The sequence below is a fragment of the Rattus norvegicus genome, chromosome 4 (genome assembly GCF_036323735.1).
Source record: "Rattus norvegicus strain BN/NHsdMcwi chromosome 4, GRCr8, whole genome shotgun sequence".
Classification (NCBI taxonomy): domain Eukaryota; kingdom Metazoa; phylum Chordata; class Mammalia; order Rodentia; family Muridae; genus Rattus; species Rattus norvegicus.
In genome coordinates, this window is record NC_086022.1 from 168,723,074 (window position 1) to 168,742,961 (window position 19,888).

At 46.0% G+C, this 19,888-nt stretch overlaps 1 protein-coding gene and 1 long non-coding RNA gene across 4 annotated transcripts in view; one reads left to right on the forward strand and one right to left on the reverse strand.

Moving 5' to 3' along the window:
* Positions 1-19,888, forward strand: part of Etv6 (ETS variant transcription factor 6) — a 239,413-nt gene that overhangs the window by 142,669 nt on the left and 76,856 nt on the right. The gene's annotated exons all lie outside the window — the stretch shown is intronic.
* Positions 1,446-12,324, reverse strand: LOC120102413 (uncharacterized). Of its 2 annotated transcripts, XR_010066284.1 has the most exons (4): positions 11,963-12,324; positions 8,225-9,826; positions 7,212-7,247; positions 1,446-3,016 (listed from the first exon to the last, which is right to left on the reverse strand). It is a non-coding gene; the product is annotated as an uncharacterized LOC120102413 (long non-coding RNA). The 2 variants fall into 2 exon arrangements; XR_005504007.2 differs by lacking the exon at positions 11,963-12,324 and having other exon boundaries at positions 8,225-10,957.

Sequence of the window (19,888 nt, forward strand, 5' to 3'; positions counted from 1 at the left end):
TCTGTTCTGTTTTAGCTCAAGTACCTGGTGATCTGTGACCCTCTGTCCTCATTTCAAGGTAACAGAGCCAAAGGCCCTAATTGAAAATCCTGTGTCATCTTTGGCCTACCTCAGGAGAAGATGACCCACAAATGCATATTATTGGGACACCATTAGGTAAATACCAGCAGGTTTTTGGCTTGGCTATGCAGATTCCCCGAAGGTGGTTGTGTAAGTCTGTCAACTTCCCGAGGGAGCAGTGGGAGAAGAGAAATGGGAGGTCATCACATGCATGTCCCTTTGGTCCCTGTGTGTAAAGTTCCAGTTGATCCCACCCAGCCATTCTCCTGCCAGCTCCATCTGGTTCTGCTAGGATCAGCTCATATGCCGTAACTGCCATGATAGGGAAGGAGTGCTCCAGATGTGACTGGTGCCACCAAATCCCCATCCCTTTAAGATCTTGCCGTGTGACCCTGCAGTTACCTCACTGCTGTCATGACCGAGCATTCCATTTTCTTGTGTCCGTTACGTAGTCCACCATTAACTGAAGCATTCCTGTTTGTGCTTCCCTGTTTGTTTCCTTTCTTCTTCCCCACAGGGCCTGGTTGTTGACTCTTGTGTTGGCTTTGTCTCTGTGGGTCCCTGTCTCCTCCAAAGTCTCTTTTCTGTTATTTTACAGGAGTTTGGGAAAGAGAACAAAGCTAAAATTAACTTGATCCTCTGATGAATTCTGACAATCTCTCTGCCGTGGGGAGAGTGTTCTTACATATGTCAAAGTAGAACCTCTGAGGCAGGGACTCTCCCTCTACCAAAATTACCATTGAGGAAAGAGCATTGGTGATGGTTTCCTTAGATGTTTAACTCCTGCCACTTAGTGCATAGAACTCTTACAAGGTGTGGCCTAAGGGGCAGGTCCTTGTCATTTTGTTGCTAACCTTGGTTAAAAGAAGTCAATGGGAAAACAGAATTAAATCCAGCTAGGTGTTCACTTTTGCACTAAGCTCCTATATGTCATCGAAGCATTCTTCTGTGAGTTATTAATAAAGTATTTAGCATATATAAAGCATTCAGAGCTGGGATAACCCACAGTGCTCAGTATTACTGCTGATGTTATATCAGTGTGTTTTCTTGTTGATAGTGTTTTTAATGCCTTAAGGTAGAGTCTCATGTAGCCCAGGCTAGCTCCAGTCTCTCCTGTGAAGCTGAGATGACCTTGAACTCCTGACACTACCCACCCCTACCCCAAATCACTCTACACCGTGCTTTTCAAACTGTGCTACCATAATCACTATATAGCATGACAAACCACATAGTGATCTTGAAAACAAATCCTGTACTCTGTGTCAGCCATACTTAATCACAGTCCCTTGGCTGAGTTCCAATATTGAGATGAAATAGAGCTTCAGTTTTGGTTTTTTTGTTTTGTCTTTTTTTTTTTTAGGAAACAAGGTGTTTGGGCAGCCTCTGGGATGGGGCATCACTGTTAGACTTTAACGTGCTGAAATTGGTGTAAGAAAGTGGTTCAGTTAATGAAGCAAAGGAGAAAAACCTGTGAGTAGAGCCTCAAAGCGGAGTATCTGGACAGAACAAGGAAATAAAACAATACTATGTATACATATACATGTTCATATACAATCATATACATATGTGTATATAAACATACATATACACAAGTGTATGCACATATGTACATATGTGCTTATGTATCTCTATTACACACACACACACACACACACACACACACACACACACACACACACACACAATGTATAAAAACCTGGAAACCAAGACCCCGCTGGCCCAGCACAGAGCCATAGGCAGGGCGGTACACTGCCCTCTTTCTTTGAGATGTTTTCCCTTCTGTTTAATCAGCTCCCACCTGGTGAGAAAAAAAATGCACAAGAGGCTCCTGTGGGTGCCCACTCCTGGTCTCCCACTGCCTCACTTGAGTGTCATCCCTCTGCACTCAGTGATGAAAGATGCTGAAGTTAATCCTTGTTTCAGAGTCAGGTCTCCTCTGCTACTGGTGCTCCATTTCCATCTGTAAAGCCAAACTGGGTTGCTGAGCTAAGGGAAGGGGGGGGGGGGGGAGTGTTGGAGGAGCATTAACTTTTATTTGTATGTAAGTGACTTAGAAGGCTCCCAATGGCTATTTTATGTCATGATTGATAGCAACTTTTTGTTTAAGTCGGTGTTGGTACAGTGTTTTGATACAAATCATGTCTGGGAGCTAAGGTAAAGGGTAGAACACGCACATCACAGAATTACCAGATTTATGCCTCTGAATATTTACATTTTTAAATGTCTAACTGGTGTGGTGGCACACACCTGGAATCCCCAAATGTAGGAAGTAGAGGCAGAAAGATCCAGAATTGAAGACCAGCTTTAGTAACATAGTGTTGATGGGTACCCTGGGCTACCCAAGAGCCTTCCTCCCAAAACAAAAAACAAAACAAAACAAAAAAAAAAAAAACCCAAAACCAGAAGCAGATTCCAATGCTTCCATCAAATGTGGTGGCACACGGCACACAACTGTAACCGGGGCGCTTGAGAGGATGAAATAGGACCTTGAGTTTGAGGTCACCTTGCTGGTTCACAAGGCAAGTTTACGGCCACCCTGAGATCTGTGGCCAGACCATCTAAAAGGAGAAGAGGGGGAAGGGATGGACCGAGAGATGAAAACAGGGCGGAGAAGCCGATGTCTGAATCTAAGGAATTCATCCTTACAGTTCTTTTAAGTTTTATTTCAAAGTCTGTCTCTGTTGTGGGGATAGTGACTAACGATCTTGGAACTTTCACTCGGTCATAAATACTCAACGGGAACCAGGTCCCAGGTCCTGCCTTGGGCACCCGACACTCGGTAACTGATGTAGCCACCACATCTGTCCATTGAGGAGGGCCTGGTAGAGTCTTCAGATGCAAGGCACAGTCACTGAGGCACAGATGTCTGTCCCGCTCACTTGGACATTGATTCAACTTGGAACACTGCCTACTGGGTCACTGTAGGATCCGGGCTTGGAACGCTTCGTGGTCCAGGCTGAGGGGGATCGGGAGCGGAATCTTAGATATCAGGTAACGTTATTGAGACGAGACTCGAGAACCGAGATTAACTCCAACCCCACAAATGGACAGTGCCATTGCCTTTAGCTTTGACCCAGGTCAGAACCTAGCAAAATGGTTTCTCTCTCTCCAATAACCTTTATTCAGAAATGCCTGGAAGCAGTGGGTCAGAGTTTGAGGGACTTTTCCCCGGATTTTTTTTTTAATATTGGCATGTCTACAATAAAACATCATGTAGAACAGACACGAGTGGAAACAAAATCCACTTCATGTTTTCTATGCACAAGCCCAGTTGTCATTTTATACTTTATCGTCGTGCCCTGCATCTAGACCGAAGTGGTCGCCTGAGGTCACCTGAGGTCAGCTGTGGAATTGCCTGTCTGTGGACTCAGGTCAGCTCTGCATTTGTTAAATACCCAAAAAGGGAGCTCAAAGAAGGAAGTTTTTATTTGGCTCACACTTTGACGAGATACAGGCCTTCATGGCCGGAAGGGTATAGCAACAAGAGCCTGAGACAGCTGGCCCGTGTCCTCAGGCAGGAACCAGAGACAGATGAGGGAGTGCTGGTGTTTGACTCTCTTTCTCTTTATTACTCAGTCTGATTGATACGCTGCTGTCCACATTTAGGGTTGGTCATTCTGTTGTTTGGAAATAACCCCACCAAGAGGTGTGTCTCCAAGGTGATTTTAAATCCTGCCACACTAACAATGGTGATTAACTGCTACAAGATTCGCAAAAGTTGTAGATTTGGGGGACATTTTGAATCAGAGTGTGTGGAATTGGGACTTTGGGAGTGGGCATGATTATCCTGCATGTGCTTGCCTTTGTCACCGAGGAGGCTATGAAGCAGGACCAAGGACGAGGACTAAGTGTCTTCCCTCTTACCTTGTGTAGCACTGTGCTATGTCCATGCCCCAAGTCTGGTCACAGAGAAAGCCAGGGAGGAAGGCACAGGAGAAAATAGCGCAGTGTTGTATGGGCAGCAGGCCTACTCTGCTTCTCTGTTTCCCACTTTTCTTTCTTTCTTTCCTCCCCCTTCTTCAAAAAGAAGTGGATGCTGAGATCATCCCAGAGAAACCTAAAATAAATGTCATGAGAAAACGGCCCCTCTGGAAAACGCCTTGTTCTCCTGCTGTTTGTAAATGTGAACCGCTCAGCAACTGGGCAGCTGCGAGGGTATAAATATAGCCACAGCACTGACGCCGGCTGAATCCTGCTTTCTTAGAAGCTCGCTGGGAACCCACGGAAGTCAGGGAGCAAGCCGTAAAGCTCAGTCGATCCGTCAACCTCCTCCCTCTCTCTCTCTCTCTCTCTCTCTCTCTCTCTCTCTCTCTCTCTCTCTCTCTCTCTCTCTCTCCCTCCCCCACCTGCTGCCTCGAGCCCCACCCCCAATCCTGGACCTCAGTGTGGGTGTGAGGATGGAAATAGCCATTGGCACTGGATGCTGGTTAAGCTCAAAGACAGGGAAGATGCTTCCTCTAGAGCTGCCCTCTGCCTGACCCTTAGACCTGGGCCTATTTTGGCCATTCTGTGATCTCAAGAGCACACTCTCAACCCAGCTGCTCGGGCACAAGCAGGTTTTCCAGCACGAGCTCTGTCCGGGGACTTGGCGCCTATCCGCCACCCCTGCGCTCAGATATCTTATTCTGACCCGACTCAGCTGTCTTGGCCTGGGGTTTAAAAATAGCTCCTGGTGCTTGTTGCAGAATTGAGGGAGAGAGAGGGTGGCCTGGGCACGGGGAGGTCAACAACACTCATACCTGTAGGCTTCACTGGACTTGAGTGTTTCAAGTAGACTTCTAGACTGTTGGCCATTCACACTGCTGCACATGAAAGATCTCTTAATGGCATTGGTGGGCCAATGATATTAGTGGGCATTGATATGTTTAGGAGTCTAGGTTATGGCAGAAGAAGGTCATTACTTTCCTTGGTGGTTCCCAGAAACAGACAGTTGCCTAGTGACCTTTCCGTGTAGACAGCAGAGTCGTTCGGTGTTACCTTTGTTTGCTTTCTCTTTCCTGTTTGGTGGTAAGTGCTTGAAGAAGAGAACCGTGTACTTTCATTGTGCCTACCCACAAGACTTCAATAAATCACTCTACACAGCTTAGTGTGCTGTGCGACCGTTGGAACTGACCACAGCAGCATTCCTTTAAGGCCCGTGGCATTCCATTAGCAGATGGTGTGAATACTACGTTGTTTCACATCACTCATTGTGTAGGGGCGGTGTCCAGCAGCAGTCTAAGATCTCTCCGTGTCCCTCTCCCTCTCCCTCTCCCTCTCCCTCTCCCTCTCCCTCTCCCTCTCCCTCTCCCTCTCCCTCTCCCTCTCCCCTCCCCCTTCCCTCCCCCTCCCTCTGTGTGTGTGTATCTGTCTGTGTGTGCATGTGTGTGTGTGCAAGCACGCACACATGTGATGGTTCCTGTAGAACTGAGCTACCTATATGCATTTAAAATTTTTTCTGAGGTGTTTTTTTTTTTATCCAAACTGAGCTTCTTCATAAACATGAAGCAAGGTCCATTATTCATTCAGTTCATCAGGATACATTGAAAATATTGCATTTAAGCCTGTATTCATTAGGGAAGACCTCAAAGTTCAAGGGCTTGGTTCTGTCTGTGCCCTGGCGGTGGGATTGTCTTAGTGTAGTGCGAAGCATCCTGTCCCGGATCCCCATACTTGGAACTGAGGCTCAGTGAGCAGGGGAGCTCTATCTGTTTTTGCCTTGGTGACGAAGCATGGTAGAAAAGGACACTGTCCTGGGAAACTGGAGCGAAAGAGCCCAGGCGAGCATGTGCTCTGGCACACTGAACAAAGGTTTGATAACACACCTCCCCTGATCATCCGGAGCCTTGAATGGCGTGGGCTAGTCTCAAGAACAAAGAGAAACGTCCGTAGTATACAAACATGAACAGAGGGGTTTGCACCACTTCACAGCGTTGTCTAAGTCAAAACAGTGAGACTGTAAATGTTAAACATTGCTGGATTAGGCCAGAGTCAGGACTGAGTAAATGCTGGTTCAGAAAGAAAGGGCCTCTGACTCTCACCCATTCCCTCAGCCTCAAGAAGCCAAGCAAAATCACACCCTGTGTTTGATCTCTGTGTCCAGAGCAAGTTCATTCCCTCGCCTAAAGATGTTCACATTACCCTGGCCACATTCTTTAGATTTTTCTCTTGAATGAAATAACAGTTGTACAGAGATGACAGGCAGTCCCCTGGCCTCCCGGTCAGCCACCTGCAGGGAAGGTGGGGGGGGGTGTGTTGTGAACAAGACCAGAAGGCAGTCCACTGGTTACAATGTTTAACTTCTACACACACCATAACCGAGAGAAGTGTCATGTCTCTGACCTTCTGGTCCTTGGCTAATGTTTATGCTCACTTGCTATGTGTGACTTCATATCTCAGGGTTAAGTTCTCACTACCTCCTTTCACGGAGCCCTCACAGCAGCTCATAGCTGGGTCACACTGCTCACAGTTTGAAGGTGGGGAAACACTCTGGGCATGGTGGGGCTCAGATGAATTATCTGGTGTCATCAAATTAGTAAGTGGCTGATTGAGAGTCTGAGGTCTGACCTTTCTGATTCCCAACCAAATAAGGTATGAATCAAACAGTGGAAACAACTGTCCACACCCCCCTCCATCACCATGCTGACAGACCCTGAAGGAACTATATAGTCTTCCATGGGACAGTCTACCATATCACTCACTGAATCCAGTGCTCACACACAACAGTCAAGAATATACCTAGGCTGCGTATTGCCAGCTTTGGCATGTGCAAATTTTCTTTCATTTTCTTTCATTTTCATAGATTCATGACCGCTTTATCTACTTTCTATGGAGAGGTGGGAGTTGAGACAGAGTTTCCCTATATACCTCTGGATGCCTTCACACTTGCTGTGTGGGCTAAGAAAGCCTAGTCGGGATGATTGTAGGGCCACAGAGACAGGCAGCCAAGCATCTCACTATGGCTGTAGTGCAGAGGTGACCATGAACCGAAGAAGCAGCTTCAGTGTCTGTCGGCCTGACAGGCTGTTACTGGGCTACCAGAGCACTCAGGGTCCGAGCTCGTTCTGTGTGATATGTTTGTGGATTTGATGATGGAAAGAAAAGAAAATCCCCTGCCTTTTCTTACCATACAAGGACAAAATGTTAGGGTTGTCTTTCCAGGCATTACTTACCCCCTAGCTGTTATTTGGCATGTGCAGTCCTTCGTCCTAGGATTGCAAAGACAAAAAATATATATAGTCCCTGCCCTTAAGGGATCCGCTCTCCCTTGGGGAAGACAGATTTGATAACCCATAAACCGGAACATAAAGCATTTAGGGGTGATTATTATGTCTGTGGCCCCTAGAAGAGAAGTGACTGAATTGGAAAAGGGGGCAGGACGTTGAGGAAAATGGCCACACAAGGCAGGTCTGGGGACAGCAAAGAGAAGTGAGGGTATGAGACTCATTTGGAACCCTCACCAGAAGCCGATACACGGAGCTGGGGGAAGTAAAGCTAAAAGAAAAGCCCAAAGGCTCTGATGTGTTGAGTTAAAGAATTCAGTGTCCCCCTTGAGTGAGAGGGCAGCATGAAGGGAGCTTTCAAAGGAAGGGTTGTAAACCAGAGCAGAGGGGAGGAAATAGGGAAAGACCAGCACTAGGTTTGGTGGTGGTGGTGATGGTGGTGTGTTTTGTTTTGTTTTGTTCTTTTTGTTCAGTCCCATCTACTGTAATTCTCGATTAGAGAGAAGCTACCAGAATGTAAACTGGGTACTTCTTACCTCACCAGGAAAAAGTTGGTGCCTAGAGGCAGAGATGGAAATACTAACTCCCAAAGACACATTCTATCCTGGCATTGTATGTTTTTAAAAAAATTCAGAAAAAAATTAAAATCTCAGTCATTTCGAGCCATATTTATAAAATCCAGCCTTTATGGCAGCATCTCTAAATGCTTTGAAATGGGCCTCTTTAAAAAAAAAATATGCATACCTTCATTCTGTGCCACAAATGAAATTCAAAGGTTGCTTTCCCATGCTGTGGCATTTATGTTCTTACACTTGTCAGATCTCTCGAGTCCATTTTGCTAGTATTTGTTTTTCTTCAAGATAGGAGTTAATTTGGTCACAGTTTCTTCCCCTGACAATAACTGCAACCTCCCCCCCCCCCCGAGGTAGCTTTTCCCTCCAACCGTCTCTTGTTGTTCTTACCCAAGACTCTGTATCTGCCAAAACAAATGTAAGAGAGCGATAAACGCTGAGAGGAATGTCTGTTGGACCACAGGAAATTTCCTGTTCAGGAAGAGATCTTGGGAACTTCCTGTGGAGGAGTGCATGATGGGACTTCTGGCTGCCCGCCCTTGACCACAGCTGCAATTAACTAAAGGCATCAGGGGTGGGGGGGTGGGGAAGAGGAAGAAGAGGAGTCAGCTACCCGCAGACCTGAGGAGAGAACGGGCCAATGTGGGCTCAGAGCAAACCAACTGGCTCCTGTGTAATAAGTCACTCCAACTCCTTTGTGGCCTTTCCGATCTTTTCAAAGAATTCCAGATACCCTCTCAGGGTTGTGAAAGCCACAACTCAAAGTTGTGTTAGCCATGTTCACCCCCTGACCTTCCAAACCTGGGTGAACAAGGAAGCCTTGAACCCCACCGGCTTGGAAACACTTGCCTAGTTTATTGTCTACTAGTGGCCCATATTTGGGCTTGAGTTCGTGGTGATTCCCTGCAAATCCCTATCCCAAGGAAGGCATAGAAGAGGAAAAGGAGAATACCTTGGCCGTTTGGCATACCCTCTTTTCATTCTGACAGCCTGAAGGAAATGTTGAAGAACTCTGAAGTCAAAACCAGTAGAACCGTCCACTCTCGTTTCTCAGTGCTTTTCACAAGCAGATTTTTTGACCGGTGACTCATGCCTTCCCTCTTGATCCCCGAGATGGGCGCTTCAGATGTTCACCCAAATGCATTTTCTTTATATCCGTGCCACCTTGTTTCTATGGATCCATCTCTGAAGCGTTTGAGTGCCCAAGCCTCCACTCGGTGGCACGTGATGTTTGAGCCTTTCCGAGATCTTGGCGATTTCTGGCATTAGGAGGAGGGCTGACCACGTTAAGGCTGAAAATAAACCAAACCGTGTTCTGGTCCATGTCTGAATAGCTTGAGCTTCTGTCCTGAGCCCCGTCTCGTCCCATACCTGCCACTCTCTGCTGGGGTACACTGCTCATGCCTGTGGCTCCTCACTGAACATGAGTGACCGCTGCATTACGGTAACTTGTGTTTTGGTGGGAACGCCTTAGGACAGAGTTTCTTTGCCTTGTGCTATACGATTAATACATTTTTGTGAACTTGGATCTCATTGATTTTAGGTGGACAAAGCCAAGGATGTATTTAAAGTCATACCCACAGTATGACTAGGCTGTCTGTTATTAGTGAAAGAGTGAGTGTGTGTGTGTGTCTGTGTGTCTGTGTGTGTGTCTGTGTGTCTGTGTGTGTGTCTGTGTGTCTGTGTGTCTCTGTGTGTGTCTGTGTGTGTGACTGTGTCTATGTGTGTGTCTTTGTCTGTGTGTGTGTGTCTGTGTGTCTGTGTGTCTGTCTGTGTGTGTGTGTCTTTGTCTGTGTGTGTGTGCCCGTGCTGTGCGTGCGTTCGTGCACGCTCGTGCTTCCCTTTCAGCTGGTTAGCATGTTGCATGATTGCATTTGTTTCCATTCTCACGACTCCAGTTTTCTTCAGAACTTGAGTTTTCCTCTTCTCTTGTTCTGGTTCTCTTCTCTTGTGCCACAGATGCTTGAATGCCAGCCTGTTTTTGTTACAGTCCTGTAAACAACAGCGACAAAACTCAGTGGCATTGCCCTAGCTTGAGTCCCCAGATTCCTATTGGAAAATGTCATTCAATTTTTTTTCCTTTTAAATCTTAATTATTTTTAAAGAACAAATAGAAAATGTTGATATTTATACCCTGTGTGCATTTAGTGGAATGGCTGCAAAAGTTAATAATAGGTCTATTAACTCATGTTTGTGTGTGGTGAGGACATTTAAAATTCTAAGGGATTTTCATGTATACAATGCATTATAATTAACCAAAGTCACCATAGTGGTACAAGAGATTTCTTACTGGCCATCTTGCTCCTGTCTCACCCCACCCCAATACACACATACCCTGTTTCTGGATATGTTTCTAATTGACTCTTGTGTAGCCCAGGCTAGCCTAGAACTCAACTCATCTTGAGATTGCAGGCCTGAGAAGCATTTGAAGCCTTTGGCCAGTATCTTCCCAGCCACCTCTCTCAGTCTTGCTCTGCTTCTACGAGTGTCATAATTTTAGATTCCTCATGGACATGACATCACCTCCTTCTGAGCCTGGCTTATTTCACTTAGCATAAGGTTCTCCAGGTTTGTCTATCATGTAGTCACATAATTACAAGCAATGATCTGTGCCTAGCACTTGGGAGGTGAAGGCAGGAGGATCAGGTGTTTATAGCCAGGCCCAGCTACATAGAGCATTTGAGACCAGCCTGAACTCCATGAGACTCTATGATAATGAGAGCAAACAAACAAAAAAAGAGTGTGGGGACAAAATATTTGAAAAAAAATATGCAATTTTACAGCTAATAATTTCCAGGTTACTACTTAGTTCAGCCTATCCCCTGGTGTTATAACTGTATCTTGATTTTGAAAAATTAAAGCAGAAATACAGCGGAGGCACACAGTGAGCTCTTGCAGTGGGAGGACTGTCCTTCTGTCCTTACCACACCTCCCTGCAATCTTGCTTTACGTTGTTCAGAAGGGCTGCCAGCATCAGAATGTCAGGTATGCACACAGAGAAACATAAATTAACTGACTTTGGAAGGGAACACACTGGACCTCAGATCTCACCACCTTTTTTTTAACCCTGACCTTGGCCTTTGGAAGAAAAAGACAATTTTAAAATTTAAAAACAAAAACAAAACAAAATAAAAAATCTGTCTGATTTAGTCCAAGAGGCAACTCTCCAGCTGTAGCTTATAGGAATTAGGCTTGTGTCTTACATTTTTAAAACATGTCCTTTAGTTGGAAAAATGAGTTCTTGGCTTTGGGGGTTTGATGGTGATGTGTTTGAAGCAAGATTTCTCTGTTACTCAGGCTCGCCTGGAACACCTAGGGTTAATAGCTCCTCACACCCTTGAGTGCTGGGACCATAGGTGCACACCTGGCCCAAATCTTTTTTTAAATTAATTAATTAATTAATTAATTAATTTATTTATTTATTATAAGTACACTGTAGCTGTCCTCAGACACACCAGAAGAGGGCATCAGATCCCATTACAGATGGTTGTGAACCACCATGTGGTTGCTGGGATTTGAACTCAGGACCTCTGGAAGAGCAGTCAGTGCTCCTAACCACTGAGCCATCTCTCCAGCCCGGCCCAAATCTTTTAAAGCACAACCTTGATGTCACCAAAACCTTCCATTTCCTTAGCTTCCTAGTGGGTCAACGATCAACTGTGCGCTGTTCAGTTTGGCTTTTTCTCTGGACACTTGGAGATTCCCCTTTGGGGCATTCCTAACTACCACGGAGATAATGCCACCATGCTAGCATTTGCTTTAATGAAAATGCAATAGTTTAGCCAGTGGGAGCTTATATTACGGGATACCTTAATGGTTACCAGTATTCACGTAGTGCGGTGGGTGACCTCTCTCGCCTAATCTTAAAAATGTTGCTTGACCTATGGAAGAAGAGCCAGGCCAGAAGGGGAAGGCTGAGGTCAACAGCAGAATCTGCACCAGTTGGTCCCCTTCTCTCCTCAGTCAGCCCGGCCTGGGGAGAAGCTGCTGGCCCAGAGATGAAAGCTGACACACGTGCCAGTGAATAAGCAAGTTTCTGAGGAATTCAAGGCCAGAGGAAGCAAAATGCTCCATTGTTCCCTGAATCTCCCCCTCCAAACCCGTGGCGCCTTCCCCCTGCCCACTCACCTCAGCCAGCTTACAAGTGTCTGTGGGGGCTGGTGTACTCCAGATCATGGACTTCCTCCCAGGAAATTTCCTGTGGTGGAAACTCTGGGGAAACTTCCTGTTGGGTAGGCTACTGCCTGCGGCTGATAAGGGGAACTGCTTAAACACCCCCAGCCGCAGCTGCCGAAACGGTGGCATAGTCTTTCTGTTTCCTCAGTCTGGAGGAACAAGAAAGGGCAAGTGTGCAGAGGCCTCTGAAGTCTCCCTGGCTAGAATTTTCTGGAAGCTAAAAGCTCCTCTTGGAATCAGCAAGTTCCTTTAGAGAGTTGGTGCCCATGGTTAAATGCTCTTTTGAGTTCTACATGAACGGAACATGCTGTCTGATAGAGCTGTGCAAGCCTTTTAAAAACCCAGGTCTGAGTCTCTCTGTATCACTTCCAAGCCTTCCTCTTGTTCTTCAGTGTTACGCCTCAGAGTCCCGCCTGTTTCGGTGATACATTCGGGGAATTTTAACTAATCCTCGTCATTTGCAGCTACAGTCAACGATGTGTACAGCATGGTTCACGTAACCAACGTATGAATCGTCTGGGGCATGTTCTGTGTGACAGTCTTTAGCCTAGCACAGAATTCGCAATAGGCTTTCTGATCCTGCAACCTAGCCTGGACTCCGTAGTTGATTCTTCTGTTGTTTGCCAGCCCTTGTGCAAAGGTAATTATCCCTAAGTCATCCCATAGGGTTAAGCTCAATATTGGGAATTTCTGTAGTTCCCTTCAGCAGCTCCTGCTGCCTTGCTGTTGTGTCTTAAGTTTGTCCCCTAATTAGCCCGGTTTCTCCCTAGTGACCTGTAAGCCCATTACTACTTGCCCTGCTCTTAATGAATAATAAAAATACTTGACCCCTTGCCCCCTGTCTGACTTCATATAGGCAGCTTCGAGAAGGGTGCACTTTATTGCTTGATTTGCTCTAAGTCTATTTCTCTACAAGTCTAGGGGTTTTTATTTCCTTCCTGGTTCAGGGGTTAACATACACTTCCTTTCTAAAATGCACTTAGAGTTAATGGAAATCTCTACCAGCTACATCTATCCACACTTCCACCCTGGTATGGTTTCTTTCCTGGTTATAGGAAATGAAGATTTTGGCCTCAGAATAAATCATGAGTTAAACATGTGTGAGGTGAGGGTTGGTTACATCTGATTGGCACCTCAGACTAAGGAGCCATGAAAGAATAATGCCGGCCGTAAAGAGCCAGCCTATTAGACTTCTCAAAGACAAAGGTCATTATTCATCTTTGTCCGTGTCCATGGTGTCTTATAATGTTTTGGCACATAATCTTGCTGCCATGTTTGCTGAGTGAATGAGTCCTAAGAGGCAACAAAAGAGCCAGTTATTGGACATTAGTTCCTTCTAGAACATGTAAAAAAAACTGCATTTTATCTCTTATTTAAAGAATAAACTGTCCTCGTGAATTGGGTATTGATCCTCAAACTAGCAAGGTGCTGTTGATGTACGTACATGCAAAGGCTGAAGGATAATTTCTGTTTTAACGGGGGGCGGGGAGAGACTTGTATCAAGCTTTACGTGGGATGTACAAAACAGTGATTTAATTTGGGACACTGAGAAGAAGAACGGGGGCCTGTTTGAACGGTTTGCAGTGTGATTACCTTTGGCTTTAGATCTGATTTTACAGAAGCAGGTTGACTGAAGTATGTTGTAAGCACAGAAGACTGTCCTCATAAAGACGCCATTCATCTACGTGATAATAGCCATCTCCTATGCAAGCTTACCCTAAAAGAACCGCTAGTGAGGCCATAGTGCTTACAGACCAAGCCAAGGTGCTGTCCTCACCACCACCATTGTCTCGTGGCCCTTGTCAAGCTGTATCAAAGTACTTCAGGACCTGGTTAGTGCAGCAGAAGGACCGGGTGTTTAGATGCTCTAAACTGGTGGCTCTTCACTTTCCTAGTGCTGTGACCCTGCAATACAGTGACCCCCCCAACCATAAAATTTTTCTTTTGCTACTACATAACTGTAATTTTACCACTGGTATGAATCAGAATGTAAATATCTGTGCTTCCTAATGAGTTTAGGCGAGATCTGCGAAAGGGTCATTTGACCACACCAAAAGGGTCAGTGGCCTACAGGTTGAGAACCACTGCAGAAGGGTCATGACCTACAGGTTGAGAACCACTGCAGAACTGCTGTCTAGCTCTATTTTTGCTGTTGATTAGATTCTGGTTTTGCGTATGTGGTATACGTACACGCGTTCACATGTGTATAGGCACATGTGTTTGCATGTGCATGTAATGGCCCCAAGTTGATGAGGAAAGTCTTCCTCAGTTGCTGTTCACTGTATTCATAGAGACAGCATTTCTTATTGAGCCCAGAACTCACCAGCTCTGCCTAACAACTTGCCCAGGGATCCCTGTCTCTACCTTCCAGGGATTGGTGCAGGTGGCTTCCATGCCTAACCAGTTTGTATGTGGGTGCTGAGAGTCTAAACTCAGGTCTTCACGCATAAATGCTGAGTGCCCTAGCCACTGAGCCATCTCTCCAGCCTATGTTATTAAATTCTTGTGACATGTATTTATTGAATGACTACTGTGTACTATGAAATGTCAGTGAATAAGCCTGGTATGACCCCGTCTTCATGGTATTAGCCGAAGAATGAACACTAGTGTATTTCCTACCCAACTAGAGACATCTACTGTAAAATATAAATCAGGTCACGTTATTTTCCTATTCCCAAACTTCCAGCTGGCTTCCATTCTGACCTCTCAGTATGAACCAGAAGCCCTATAAGGTCTGGGTTCTGCAATTTCTATATAACCCTTTGTCCCCATTCTTAATCACATTTTGTTCTGCTCCTGCCTTCTTTTCAGCTATACTGGTTTGAATGTGCTGGTTGATTATTATTATTATTATTATTATTATTATTATTATTATTATTATATCATTATTATTATCATTGAGCAAGTTAGGTGTGTTCCTGCCACGGGCCTTTGTACTTGCTTCCCCATCATAAAGCTGTCCTGTCAGAGGAGGCCATGCCATAATCCTTCACCGAACCCACACTCCATTTAACTGTCACACTGGGGACTCCCCCAGTATCTCTTTCTAAACTGCCATCTTCCTTCGCTCTTCTGCCTGTCCACCCTGCACCAACTTCCTTATTTAGCAGCTTTCAGACCTGATATGGCTTTTTTAAAATCTCATAGTGACTCCCGTGCATCTGTTTGGAATGAGCTCTGTGTGCAGAGATGTGCTGGTCAGGAGGGTCCTAACTGTCTCAGGGAAGAGGGTGTATCAGGGTCCCTACCTGAGAATAGATGACTGCTTGGTAGCAGCCTCTGTGGGAAGGGACTGAAGTCCCACCCTTTATCCTGTATATCTCAGTGTAAATTCCCCACATCCAGAGTTCCCTGCCTGTGTTGTCTTTAAACCCCATGCTTTGTGAACCCTTGATCCAGTCTCTATAGTCATGTACAGAAGGTCCTGTTGCTGGGCTGACCACGGGACACAGGCATGTCGCAGATTCTTTTGTTGATGGTCTCCCTTTCCTTAGGGAAGCACAGCCCCCCGTTTATGTCCAGAAAGCCAACGTGATTCCTGGTGTCTCTCCTGGATACAGATAAGATTCAGCTTCCCATTGCTAAGTCAAATCCCACTTGTCTGTCTTCATATTCTTCGAAATTTTGTGTACATTTCTGGGCTGCCGTGGCTGGCTCTCCCACTCTGGTTCCTGTGGGGTTTGCACAGTGATAATTCTGCTGTGGTTTAGGTAGGACAAGAACAGACAGATGGCTTTTACTTTGAATCCATGGTGCTGTGCGCACTCATGGGTCAGTCGGTGTTGTGGGGTTTGGAAGCATGAGGTGGTAGCCTCATCTGTGGCATATATTTAAGGGGAGGCCTGAAGTTTAGCACATCAGCTCAGTTGGTAGAGTGCTTGTCTGTCATGCAGGAAGCCCTGCGTATCGTTTCTCTGTCCCAAGCACTGAATAAACCAGGTGGTCTGGAACGGTGCTGCGGTTCCAGCACTCAGGAGATAAAGGTAGGTAGATCAGAAGGTCCAAGCCATTCTCCGTTAGGTAGCTAGTTAGGGGCCAGCCTGGGATACCTGAGATCCCACTAAATAAGCAAACATATTGGCAAATGAGGTAAAGAACACACAGGCTTGTGTCTGAAAGAATTAAACATGCATGCATGCATGCAAGTGAGAGGGACGTCGTAAAGATCCTGAAGCCAGAAGATCTGTTCTATTACTAACAGAAAGACCAGGTTATCCAGCAGTTCCTGAGTCTGCTGTGGAAAATCAGAGTGACACATTGTTGACACGCAGGTGGCAGAGATAAAGAGGTGGAGGGAGATAGCCGCACGAAGTACGTGGGCCGTTATCGTGAGCAACAGGCAGCCGCAGCTGCGTTATCTGCATCGCCCCACATCTCGAAAACACTTGCGCTCTTCATGGAACAGGACTGTGATTTCTACCTCGTAGTTATGAGCATTAGATGGATCCTCCATGTTCCGTCCACTCAGCACTGTCGCATTCATTCGTGGGTTTCAGGCCTCTCAGACGATGACAAGTCACTGCAGGCCCCCCAGGAGGAGAACTGTGTGTTCAGTGTGTCAGGCTGAGGGGTGATCTTTTCAACCAAGTAAGTGAGCCGTCTAAAGTAAGAAACAACAAAGACACATTGTTCTGGAACCCAGAATCTAGTAGCAGGGGGGTCTCAGTTGTCCACACTTGCGGGAAGGTAGATTGGGAAGAAGCATGAAGGACAAGAATGTAGTAAGGTTCTAACCAAGTGCAGGACATTTGCAAGCTGACCAAGGTTCGTTGAGTGAGAACGAATCCACTAGTTATAGGGAACACAGGACAGTCCTGCACAACCTTGTTTTTAGCATAGAAATTATTTATAGCAGTATAAGCTCTTGTGTTAAAGTGTGTGTGTGTGTGTGTGTGTGTGTGTGTGTGTGTGTGTGTGTGTGTATTAACTTTCCAGTCAAGAGGCAGAGACAGGAAGATTGCCTCAAGTATGGGCCAACCTGTTTTATCGAGCACATCCAAGCCAGCCAGAGCTGTATAGCAAGACCACATCTCAAAACACGCTAGTAAACAATCAAGAAGTCCCCTGAGGCATGTGGGGTGTGGCTTAAGGTAGAGCCTGTGCTTCCTGTTCACAGGCTTCTTCCCCAAGAGCAGAACAGAAAGGAGAGTGTGCTAGGGGAGGAAGGCTCGGCAGGTAAGAGCTCTTATTGTTACGTAGGTCCCAGGGTTCATTCCCACAGTACGTGGTGGCTCACAACTATCTATTACTCTAGCTCTAGGGAATCCCTCTCCCTCTCTGGCCTCTGCCAGCTCCAGGCATGCATGTGGTAAACACACGTACACGCAAGCAAGACACTTACATGCACTCATAGGAAATGTAAGTAAAACGAATGTGCTGAACACATAGATAACGTGCAGTAACTTGTGCAGATATCTACAAGCATGCAAAATGCACAGATGGCATACAGTGAGTTATTAAAGAGGTAGGTCTTGTCTTCCAGGAACTCTCACCATTACTGGCGTGCTAGCGTAGCATTGCACCAAGCCCTGGGCTCGTGCTAAATGCGTAGATGGCATAGTTATTAAAGAGGTTCCTCTGCGAGGAAGTCCGACACCATTAGCGGTGTGCTAGCCTAGCATTGCCCTGGGCTCAGCCCTGACAACGCCCTGTGAGTGCAAGCCTCGCTGCTCCAGTCATGTGCACATTTGCTAAAGTCTTCATAGGTCTCAGCTGATGACCACCTTGCCCCCAACATGAGGTTAATCAAACAAAATGGTATCACAGAGAATTTCTGGAGTTTCTAGAAGCCACTGTAGGTTTTCAAGATGGAAACATAGTCGGAGGCTCCCAAATTTCCAGTTATCAGATACATTTAGCCTACAGAGTTGCCCCACAGAAAGGAGTATGGCTCAGGCAATATTGATTCCCTGTAAGGCAATTGTATTATTCTTTACAGCCCTGTAAAAGCTTGTGACAATAAATTGTAGGAACTAACATCTGCCTGATTTGTTTAATTGTATTTATTTAATTTATTTACTGTGCATTAACATATGAGTGAGTGTGAGCGTTTGAGTACAGATCACAGCTTGCATGTAGTTGGATGTCCTAGGACAACTTGTGGGAAGACTCTCTTCTTTCCGGCATGTCCTGGGGTCTTCGGGTCCTGAGTTTTTAATCTTCAAGAATTTCGAAGAGAATAAATGCACTGGCGAGGTAGTGAATTTTAATAATGTGTATTTTAACATTATTAATACACATATATAGGTGTGTATTCGTGTGTGTAGACAGACAGACAGACAGACAGACAGACAGACAGACACCTGGGCCAAGTGCCTGGAAGCTGAGACCAAGGTATAGTGGCCTTCAGTGAATAGCTCTGTGTCCTAGCTTTCTGGTAGGAAGCAGGCTCTGGGCAGGGACCACTCCACGGCAGGTCACATCAGGCAGCAAGCAGGTGATGTCAAGGAAGCGAAGCTGTCCACCATGCCCTGAAAACTCAAAACGAAGAGCTTTTCATTTTTATTTCTGATCCATTCAAAAGATGGACGAGGAAAAGGAAGAGGACAATCATAATAAAATAACATGTAAAGCGTAACCAAATAGCACTGGGGGCCAGCCACAGATGGTATTAAAGCCAGGAAGCCTCACCTAACCGGGTCTATGTAAATTAACCACCTCACTGACTCGTGCACCTGTCTGGATCTGCCCCTGTGGATATTTGATTGGACTGAAGTAGTCTGTTTCCTTTTGGAGAGAAAAATGATATGGATTTGGCTGGGAACTTAGTTGGCAGAGGGCTTACCTAGCAATGCTGGTGGTCCTGGGCTCCACTGCCAGGACCACATGGACTGGGTACGGTGGTCTGTAATCCAAGATGTCGAAGCCAGAGAATTGCAAGTTAAAGGTTATCCTTGGCTTTATGGCAAAATCTGAGCCCAGCCTGGGATACATGATACCCTGTGACATACGTGTGTGTGTGTGTGTGTGTGTGTGTGTGTGTGTGTAAGACAGACAGAAAGACAGAGAGGGGGGGAGCTTGGGAGGGAGAGACAGAGACAGAGAGGAGACGAGACATAATTATAGCTGTATATAGAAGGGTGGTATCAAATCCTGTTGTTGGGTTGCCCCCCCCCCCGGGAAATATTGGGGGAAAAGAGAGGTTAATTCTTGAATTTAAGAAGCCAGTTATTTGACCTATATTCTTTGTACAGAATTTAGTGCCTTCTTCTAAAGCAGCAGGAGGATGTGTTTCTCCCCTGTAGTTCCTTTCCTCAGTCAGCATCTGCAACACATCCACCCACAAGTCAGTGGTGGCATCATAAAATGGACACAAAGCTCCCTTGAAAGTGAATGTCTGTAAGGCATCTCTGGAGTTTTCAACAGGTTGAGGGCAGGGGAGGATGGCAATAAAAGTGATTGTTTCCAAGTGTTTGGTAACACAGGAGCACCCAGTTGTTCACAACTCTTGGCTGTGTGACAGACTTAGGTGAGAGGAGACTGGACCCTAGAAACTGGTTGCCAGATGCGCCAGTCCGGTGTCTATGCTCATTTATTTTCCCCCTAATTCGAGCCATCACCACCCTGCCCCGTCTACTGCCCTTTTTCCTCCTGGGATAAAATAAGAAGAAAGAAATCCTGACCAAACAGTATAGAAAGCAACGAAGACCTGCAGCAAGACTGACGGAGCTGACAGTCAGAGGACAGGAGAAGGAGAAGACGTGGTCAGTATGGAGACTCGCCATTGCACTGAGCGCGGGGTTCCCAATGGAGGAGTTAGAGAAAGGAACGATGGAGCTGAAGGGATTTACAACCCCATAAGAAGAACGACAATATCAACCAACCAGACCCCCGAGAGCTCCCAGGGGCTAATCCACCAACCAATGAGTACACGTGCAG